We start from the raw sequence: 10,446 nt of genomic DNA, 5'->3' as shown, positions 1-10,446 counted from the left end.
CAACATTTGAAAGTTTACACATCTAATCATGCAGTCAACGAAAATTATTTATTAACATTATTTTTAAATCCCCAAATTTGACATTCATTTAATATAGGCTTAGGATACTCTTGAAGGTACTGTTTTGATTTTTAAACAAATACAAACCTTAGTATACATTTCTTTTAAAATTTTACATAAGAGAAACTCTGCTTGTTTGTGTGGGAAACTATATAAAGGAATTTATTAGCAATAACACAGTGCATGATCATCAGAATGCATATTCTAATCCTCATGTATGAATTAGGGGAATACAGTCTTTGAGGTATTGTTATGGAGGTAATCTTGACTAAATTGAACATGACAGTGCCTCTTTCTCTAGTTCTATTATGCTGAGACATGGAAGCCCATATAGAAATATAGAGAATACTATTTAAAATATGATTTGATGAGTACTTTCCAGCATTATATAAAGCAAATTGGGGCAATGAAGACTACATTGAGTAACCATCTAACATTTCCTGTGGGTATGGGTGTGTATGTATGTGTACGTGTGCACATGTGCACATGTGGTAGGAGGTTGGCTTCACTTTGTTTAGGTTTCACATCCTTTTATATTTAAGAGAGTTTGGCAGGAACATCTAAGGAGGTAGATACCTATTTTGCTAAAGCATGCTGAGGATACATAAGATCTACTGCTTGTGTCCTATGTGATCCCAAAAGGGTCATTTATGCAGACCAGAGTTTTAAAAGCACTCTTTTTGTTTATGCAGAATACAGTTTAGCCTCACAAGCAGTCTTATTGTAGATTCAAGCCCTTCAGATTAGATGAGCTTCTCTGAAAGCAGATATTTATCCACTTTAATATACAAATGGAAAATGCCCATGTATATATATGTCACTATGGTTTGGACAGAGTTTGTCCCTAAAAGGTTCATGGGCTAGAAAGTTGGTCCCCAATGTTGAGAGGTAATAGAATCTTTAACAGGTGGGGGGAGGATTGTAACAGTGGAAGATTAAGGTCATAGGATTGATGCTGTCTCCAGAGTTCTAACTCTCCTGGGATTAGATTAGTACTTGTAAGACAGGTTGTTATAAAGTGAATTTGGTTTTTTCAGCTCATTCTCTTGCTTCTTGTATCTTGCCTCCCCTCTATGCATACATGCTGCTCCCAGATGTGCCAGCTGATCCACTGTTTAGTGAAATGGCCACGGGGCCCTTGTCAGATGCTGATACCATGCTGTTTGGTCTTTCTGTTTACCAGAATTGTAAGACCCCAAAAAACCTCTTTTCTTTATGAAGTACTTGGTTTCAGGTGCTGTGTTACAGCAACACAAAATTGGCAAATAAGTGTAAATAAGCATTTTAAATGGGTTTTTAACATGAGTATATAATTTTTTGGTTTCTCAAAGAAGGCAGAACAAAATCTTGTTGCATCTTTATTTCTTGACTATGAGCATGTAAGCAATTAGAACACTGCTTGATAATATGGTTATTGAAGTGGATGTGGTGAATGAGCACTATAGCTATGTTTTTTGAAGTTATCAACATGCTTTTTTTCAACATGTTTTCAATTAAAAAAACAATTTTTAAAGGGACCTGCCTTAGTTTGTGATCTCTCAGAGACACTGAAATAGGATTTGAGTGCAAGAAATATTTATGGAACAACTAAAGAAATAGGGAATAAATGGAGGGTTGGGAGCAAAGGTTCTGTTACCAAGAACAGTGCCACATGGACAACTTAACATGGACAGCTTAACACTTCTGGAGGACTTCGAGAAACAGCATGTAAATCACATGATTGCCTCAGAATTGCTCACTTAGAGGAGAGGAAAATATGATATTTGCATGCCATACCTCATCAGCTATGGTTCAGGTCTTCTCCTAAGGAGTGTTGACGCCTCCAGAAAAAGAGTGTATTGTATTACTATAACAAATACCTGACATTACCAACATAGAATGAGAAAAAGTTTATTTGGGCTCACAGTTCTGAAGGTTCCAGACCAGCATCAGTTAGTCCATTGCTTTGAGACAGCACATGGTGGCAGGGAACATATGGTAGCACAAAGCTACTTACATCATGTCCAGGAATAAAAATCAAGGAAGAAGGGTCAAGGTTCCAAACCCACCCTCAACAGAATACCTCCCACCAGGCCTGACCACTTAAAAGTTTCCACCACCTGCCCACAGCACCATGGGCTGGGAACCAAGCTTTCAGTACATGGGCCTTTGGGGAGCAGTCCAGATGTAGGGTGTAACGTGGGTGGGCATGCTTCAGTGGCCAAAGAACACCTCCATGAAAAGCTTTCATGACATCCTTGCCCTTATCATGTAAATCTTTTATCCTCATTTGTATCAGGCTTCATTTTTGTTGTTGTTCCACTAGAAGAAGAAGCAGAAGGACAATGGAGAATAGGTAACTTTAGATTTAGTTGGACCCTTATTATATTTTTTTGTAAATGGTTACCTCTTCTTCATAGGATCCAGGACCTCTTGGTGCAGCATGGCCAAAATTTATGGAGATGAAAGGCACAAATTTCCCAAGTGCCTCCCTGACCCATACATTTTGAACATGGACACTATGGGGCTAACTTCTTAAGTGAAATTAAATTGTCTTAGGGTAGGAACCATACTCCCTGCTTTCTACCATTTTACTTAATATATGACATAGTTCTTAGTTTATCTTAAGGAAAGTGGGAACTTTTTCATGGAGTTCCAATTTGGTTATTCTCACCATACAGACCACGGATTAGATTTTGCCAATTATAGGTATAGAATTTGAATAGGTAGTTAGGTAATAGAGAAATTTCTACTTGGTAGTCCATAGATCTACTGGATCTACTGTGAAGTGGACTTGGGCAGGACATCAGACTTTATTTATTATCTAGTCTCTGGGTATCCACCCTCAGGACAATTTTGTTGCTTTAGGTTCATTACATAAGGGAGCTGCATCCAACAGGTGGATCTTAAATATGCTGAACAATTGCAAGACACAGTTATCTTAATATTATTTCACCCATAACGTGGGAGAACTGAAATATTTGTATTCCATTTTCCTTTAGTTATGGGTTAAATACTGCTTATAAGGAATTAATTCTCCAATATATTTGGCCTGCCACATGTGAGGCACAGAAGGCTCTGGGGGCAGGAAAAACAAAAGCCCCCGTTGCCGGCATTTGGGTTGGCAGTCAATATTATCTTTACCACTGAAAGAAGAAGAGCCAAGGGGATATGCTAGAGAAAGGGCCACTGCCTCCCATTTTTAACCAACTTTTAATTTTCATTTACTTGACTTTATGTTATTGTTATTTCTTAGCTTATAAATAAAAAACTAACTCCCTTTTTATATCTCTTAGAAACCTGCAAAACCTACTTAAATTATAAATTAAAAGTGAGTAAAATTATAAACCAATAAAATTTATATTGACAGCATTAATTCAATATTAGAAATGAACACAGGAGATGAGAGTTTGTTAAAACTAAAATGTCAGGTAAAATAATGGATATAATACTGCTAAGCCTTTTTCTAGTCTGTCTGCTGTTATTACAAGTGAAGATCAACCTTTCCTGACATTTTTCTAGGCTCGTTTACCTTTGTTTGGCTTGAAAGCATTATTTATATGTTAAACTTTTTTGGCTTTTACTTCTTGAGCTCCAACAATGAACGTATTATTATAATATAATAATATGTTATATTAATGCAAGCACTTGAAGGAACATTTAATGTGAACATTTGTTAAACATTTTTATGCAGAGCTTGCACTCACCAATATGAGAAATAGTGCTGTGCTGAGGTGGTAGAGAGTATTGGATCCATTGTAAGAATACAGAACTAATGTTGGTCAATGTGGAAATCATGGCTACAGAACAGAATATGAATTCTATGAACCTTGACATTATAATATAGCATTTATAAACATTTATATAAAAGTTGTATAAATATCAAAAGTTCTATAATTATCTTTAGGTATCTGGATATATCTAAATATTAATAAATAAATACTACTAAACAGTAATTTATAAGTAATCTGAAGTTTTTCAGAATAAAATAATATTTTATATTTTATTATTACTTAAACCTATTAAGGAGTTTCCCCCTTAATTTTATAAAGCTTTTTGAAGAAATATATTGCACAATAAACAAATATTAATCTCAAATTTACTAATTCCTTTAGTTTTCTTTCAATATCATTTTCTTTGAATTAAAGTAAAAGGAGCCTTATTACCATTAATTTTTACATAATATATACACCATAATTGCTGGTTCTGAAAATTTTCCCTTTTTTCTTACTCCCTGTCTTTTTTTCTGATCAATGACAGATGGTTGGAATATTTTTTTTCTTTTCCAAACTTTTGTTTGTGCACATTCAATTGAAAAAGATAACTTTTACAGGTTCTTTGGTGCCCATGTTCAGCATGCAAAAATGTAAGACTATTCACAATAAAATACATTAGCTCAAACGGGAAAAAAGTTACAATGACTTTAAATAAAACAGTTTAAGGTAGTGCACATTGTGACAGCTCTGCTTATGGGGACATGAGAATTACTGCAAAAATAAATAGAATGTCCTTTTGTAAAAGCAGCAATGTCATGTCTTGTAAACTTCCTTTTTATATTACAGCAAAGTTTGAAATAAAATCCAAAGGGACTAGAGCTTAAACTGTAGCCGGGAGTGAATAAACCAGTCTATTTCCTCAATTACTATTGGTCCAGTTTTTCTTTTGCTTTGAGTCCAGTGTGCAGCAGGTTTTAAAAGGTGCTCAGTTAGAGATTCTAGCCAATTAAATGATGAGTTATAAAATTTCTTTCCTGCTTTCAAACACAAATGGGTATATTTGTTCCAAAGCAGTAGCCACAGCCTGTACATTGGGCCCTGTTACTGTGATACTTCCTGTGGAAAAAATCTTTAATTTGGCTCTTAGAGACTTTATCTGATAGCACACAGCAAGATGAAATTCAGGCTCATAACTGGCATGAGGTCTATTGTTCTTTGTGAATTCTGGCAAATGGATTTCAAAAGGCATGTTACAAACTGCCAAAACATTAACAACCTTAAAATCTGTAAATATTACCTGAAAACGTAATTTCTACAGGCTGCAGGCTAAAAGTCTGGCACCAAATTTAGCTTCTTCTTCACTTGTTACTCCAGTGCAAATAATTTTTCCTGAGGACCAAATTGTAGCTATTATTATAGGTTTTCTAAGTTTCATTAATACTTTCCTGAAATCATGCTTTTAAGTTAAATTTGCTCCCTTCAAAGCAATGTTCCTTAGGTTCAAATGGCATCTTGTTCTAAAAACATAAACTACATTTGTAATTAGAATGTCCAATGCAACATCACTGTCTGCTTCCATTGGGGTAGTTTAAAACTTAGCTTCTGGTGACGAAGATCACATCTGGAAGAGTCCCGAGGTAATAGAGCATCATCACATTGTGAGACAGGGGGCACACGTGTTTATGTGTGTCTGGTCTCTGTTCTGTTTCTTATAAGGCCACCAGGATTCAGTCATGGGGACTCCATCCTACCTTATCTACACTGGGTTGGAATTATATTTACTTTCAGCTACTGGTGTTTGGGCCCTAAGAGGATTTGGGGGGATTTTAATTTTCTTCTTTTGATTTTTCTAGATATTTTGTAATTAATAAAAAGTTTTATAGAGCAAGAATTTTTTTAAAAGAATTTTTAAATTTTTGCAAAATACACTGTAAATAAACTTAATTTCCATTATTTCTTTCTTTAAATATTTCATAACTTCTGTATTGATTTAAAGATCCGAATATTTTAAAACCAATCCACAGTACTAACCAACCTGATTTCTTGGGGGCATCCATTCCAGGCATAGTGTATGTGTGTGTGTTTGTGTATGTGTTTGGGGGGTTAATTAATTGAGTTGTTTCTCTTCCACACAAAAACATGGAAGATATTCCTTTTTATTCTGTCTCTATTTGTGGTTAAAGTCCATCATTTCTCTTTGTTTAACCCATGGTTGGATTTTCTGAAATTTAGGGTTAATATTAATGCCTTTAAAATTAGCCAACTAGAGCCAATAGGACCATATGACAGGGTGATTATGGCAGAAGGCAGAGGACACTAAGAGATTATTCATCCACATAGTGCTTGACATAGAACTGGATGAAAATAAAAGCTATATAGGGGGGGGAAAGGAACATCCTCCTACACTAATATTTTCTATCCCATGGACAATTAATTAACTTTGAAGTTCAATGTCCTGACTTTCACTTTTTGCTAATAAGTGGGCAACAAGGAACAAGAATCTTTCAACTCACCAATTCCTAAAATGTTCATATATCTTTAATACTATTTTCCCCAAAGTTTGAGAATCTGACTCAGCTACAACTATAATTCCAACCCTTGGTTTAACCAGTTGAAGTTATATTCAGTCATAGAAGTTCAAATGTCAGAGCTTATGAAGATTCATTCCTATGAAAAATAACCTTACGCCTGGAATTTCCAGGTGTGTAGCTGGGCCAGAGTAGTATGTTAAGTGAGATCTCTTCCTGTTGTCTCAGGATTGCAATTAAAATATAAAACTAAAGGAAAAAAGGCTAAGTATCCCTCATTCTAAGTTAAAAGAGGTTAGAAGTTGGGGCTTATCCTTCACTATCAGTTTTAGAAGATCTTGATATGAGATGTGGGCTTTGGAAGCATGAGATACATGGATCGAAGTTATTATCATCTTTGTCTAAAGCCATGGATTGAGCCCAACTCCTTCCCACCCCCAAAAAGCATCACTTCTAAGGATTAGAACCAGGGAATATTGGTGTTTTATTCTCTTATTGGCAACAATCTGGCCAACAGGATTGGTGACAGGACTAGTTGCTGGTATAAGAGAATAGAGGAAGGATACTGGTGGGCTGCCATGTTCCACAGGGGCTAAAATCCCACCCCAGTCTTTTTTGAGTTCCTTGTTTGAGAAGGGGACAGTACTTGATCCTCTAACTCACTGACCACAGAATTGACTTCATAAGGTAAACTGGGAGTATTCCCAGGACCATGGCACTGTTAGGAACAAAGAGGTAAAAATATGAGACAATGTTATATGAACTTACCAGGTAGTTGGAAGTTGTCACCAGCTGTATAAAGGAGCTATCAAAAATGAACAAATCTTTTCCAGAGTTAATCACACTCTAGAGCCATTTATACTCAGACAATAGCTAGAACAGCAGTTATGGTCATCCAGGGAAAAGGATTCTAATATAAAATCATCAAATAACAGTAATGAGAAATCTCTGTTCTTGCTGGGATCATACAATGATTTTAGGAAACAGTTGGGCAGTTTCTTTAAACATTAATTATATATCTATCATATAAACCAAACTTTCCACTGCTAGATATTTATAAAACAGAAACAAATGCCTTTATCCGCATAAAAACTTGAATACAATCCAGACACTGAAGCACATGGCTGTAATGCCAGCTATTTGGGAGACTGAGGCAGGAGTATTGCGATTTAGAAGTCAGCCTGGGCAACTTAGTGAAACCTGTCTCAAAAAATAAAATTTTAAAAAGTCTTTAAAAAATGGCTAGATGTATAACTCAGTGGTAGAAGGCTTACCCTTCTACCAAGTTTGTGCAAGGCCCTGGGATCAATCCCTTGTACCATAATAGCAAACAAACTTGACACAAAATTTCATAGTAGCTTTGTTTGTAATAACCCTCAAGGAGAATTGACTCAAATGTCCATCAATAGTTGGAACAAATATGGTATAGCCATGTATTTGAATGTTACTCTAAAGAAAAAGAATTGCATTATTGAAACATGCAGTAACAGGATGAATCTCAAAAAATTTATGCCAACAAAATAAGCCAAACAAAAAAATACCTGCATACTATGTATGAGAAGGAAGGTGTGGGAAAGGGTAAGAGTGAGGGACTGCAAGAGGAAAAGGGGAACTTTGGGTGTTAATGGAACCATGAAACAAAGGCCATGTTAAGGAAATGAGGATCCTTGATTTGATTGTGTTCATAGTTTCCATGGATGCTTACATGTGTCCATATTTATCAAATGATATACTTTAAATGTGCACTTCATCATATGCTAACAATACCTTTAAGTTAAAGCTATGGAATGAAGCTACAAAAATTGAAATTAGACTGATATTCTAATCAGAGCTATTTAAAAGCTATGGGATTGGACTGAGGGAGAATTAGGAAAGTAACTCCATACACAGAAATGGGTTAATTTAACAAGCACTATTGGGGAAAAATTTACTACTTATATTCCACCGAACTGAGACTTAACAGTGAATTTTTTAGAAAACCGGCCACTCATTTACAGGCCAACTCAAGAGTCTCATTATCCTCATATGTTACCTTGATCACCAGGTGTCAGTTTTGCTAGTGCAGTTTAGGGGTCTCTTGGTCCATACATCACATGCTGGAGTTTGAGAATTAATTTCATTGCCCCCCTTGGAGTTGTTAGCTAATTGAGAAATAGACACAAATGTTGAGGCAAACATTAGATTTAATTTATTATAGCTGTCATAGTTATTATAATACTCCTCAGATGTTGGGAGCTGCCCTGGATGCAGATGCCTTTAAGTCTTGATGCCATGGGGCACTGAGCAATTATTGCTTTCCACAATAATTTGGGTGTCACCCCAGCTCGGATAACAAGGTGTGGCTCCAGGTGCGTCACCTGCTGGGGTTGAGTTACACTCACCTGTTCCTTTGTAATCCTACCCCTTTGCCTTTTTGGGGATAGAATGTTCCATGGAACCTCCTCTTGTGTGTCTCCTATATAAGAATAAAAAATTTCAGTGGCTCTCTCTTTCACAGACCCTTAAGGGCGCAGAGCCATCACAGATTTTGAAAACGTACTTCTGTGTGTTTGTGTGATTTCTTTGTTGTTTTCTTAAGTTATTAGAATAGTCTGATTTTGTGAAGCCAGCATTAGTTCCATTAGTTCACCAGCTGGGGTAGATGGCGATAAATGGAGGTCCCGCTGGGATGCCAGCCTGAATTTTAGAAATTTAGTTGGTTTGGAATGTCTCTCCAGAAGTTAAACCCACTTAGGATTTCAGGGTATTAGGAGTTAAGTTGTAGAAAATAAGTGCATTAGAAGAAAAAATTGTGATATTAAACTTATAATATCTGGGAATTTTTTAACTTTAGAAACAGGAAAAAATTATATTTTTTGCAATTCTGGGGACAATAAGTAGACATAAAAAATTATAAGTTAGAAAATTTGAAGTACCACAGCAATTAAGATGATTGGAAAAGGATATGTTGCCAAGTTCAGTTCTCTCCCATGGGAAAGGCACTTTTGTGGATTTTTTTTAAAAATTTTTATATTTTGAAATATTAGGTAAAGATTCTGGGGGTTATATGTTAGGAATCTGCATTTGGAGAGTGAAAAATTTTGTTTTTCTGCTGTTTTGGAGCAAATGCAAGGCTTTGACACTGTCCCCTGTGGAGCCGCTAGCTAATTCTTTCCCTTGGAAACCTTGATTTAACGGGGTGCATGCTACCTTAGGATTTGGCAATAGCACCAGAGTCTGCCACTAGGACCCATTTTGGGGGCTTAAATTTTTTTTTTTATTTTTTAATTTTTTTGCCTGTATACTACGAGGAGGAGCTACACGGGAGCCACTCACAGCTCTGCACCTCATGGCTATTGGAAGAGCACACACCACGGGAGGGAGAAATGGTAGAGCACCAGGTCATCCTGGCACCGGGGACTTTCACTGTGGGAACCAAATGCAGGCGCAGGACAGGGAAAGAAGCAAACAACAGAAAAAGGGGGCCTTTGTTACTTACAGCACAAATGCCACCAATTGGAAATCTGTGGGAAACTTGACTTCCCAGGGCACAACTATGTATGCGCTTTCTCCCAGGGTGCAAGGGCCCGGATGCAGGGCAAGCCAGGAGGCAAAGGCAGCAGCCACACCCACCGGCTCCCTGGCTCCCACCTCACACCATCTGCCCTATAGCCAGGGGAGCACAGGGCCACCACTGGAACCTCTGCTGCCTGGGGGAGACTGGCGAAGTGCCTACATGATGAGGTTGCAGAGGGACTCTAGGCAGGGGAAAGCAAACAGATCCAACGAGTGCATCCAACTGGGGAAGCTCCAGGGGCTTGTCCCAAGCAGGACCCTGCCTCAGGCAACAAGCCCAACCCTGGAGAAACCCCTGTCTAAACATGGCATTGGTGGCAGGAATGGCTGCAGTTGCTCACAATGGCCACACCCACCGACTCCACACTCTTTTGTTACCAAGACAACTATGTGCTTCCCCTGGCAGGCTCAGCATGCAGTGGCAACAGCAGTGGCTCTGATCAAGCTGCACTAGCTTCACAAGCCACAGAGACTTCACTGGGTGCATCAGGTTTCAATCAGACCTACTGGTAATAGAACATATGAAACACACAGGAGCTCAGGCAAAACTTTGGATTGAGGAGAACCTGGAAGAGTTCTCCAGCCACATGGCTGGAACAAAATGGTGG

At 37.4% G+C, this 10,446-nt stretch overlaps 1 pseudogene; it reads right to left on the bottom strand.

Annotated features, from left to right (window-relative positions):
- Positions 1 to 4,684: 4,684 nt before the first annotated feature.
- LOC107142611 lies at positions 4,685 to 5,349 on the bottom strand (annotated as a pseudogene).
- Between the last annotated feature and the right edge of the window lie 5,097 nt (positions 5,350 to 10,446).

The sequence above is a fragment of the Marmota marmota genome, unplaced genomic scaffold (genome assembly GCF_001458135.2).
Source record: "Marmota marmota marmota unplaced genomic scaffold, marMar, whole genome shotgun sequence".
Classification (NCBI taxonomy): domain Eukaryota; kingdom Metazoa; phylum Chordata; class Mammalia; order Rodentia; family Sciuridae; genus Marmota; species Marmota marmota.
This window is presented reverse-complemented; position numbering and strand designations above follow the sequence as displayed.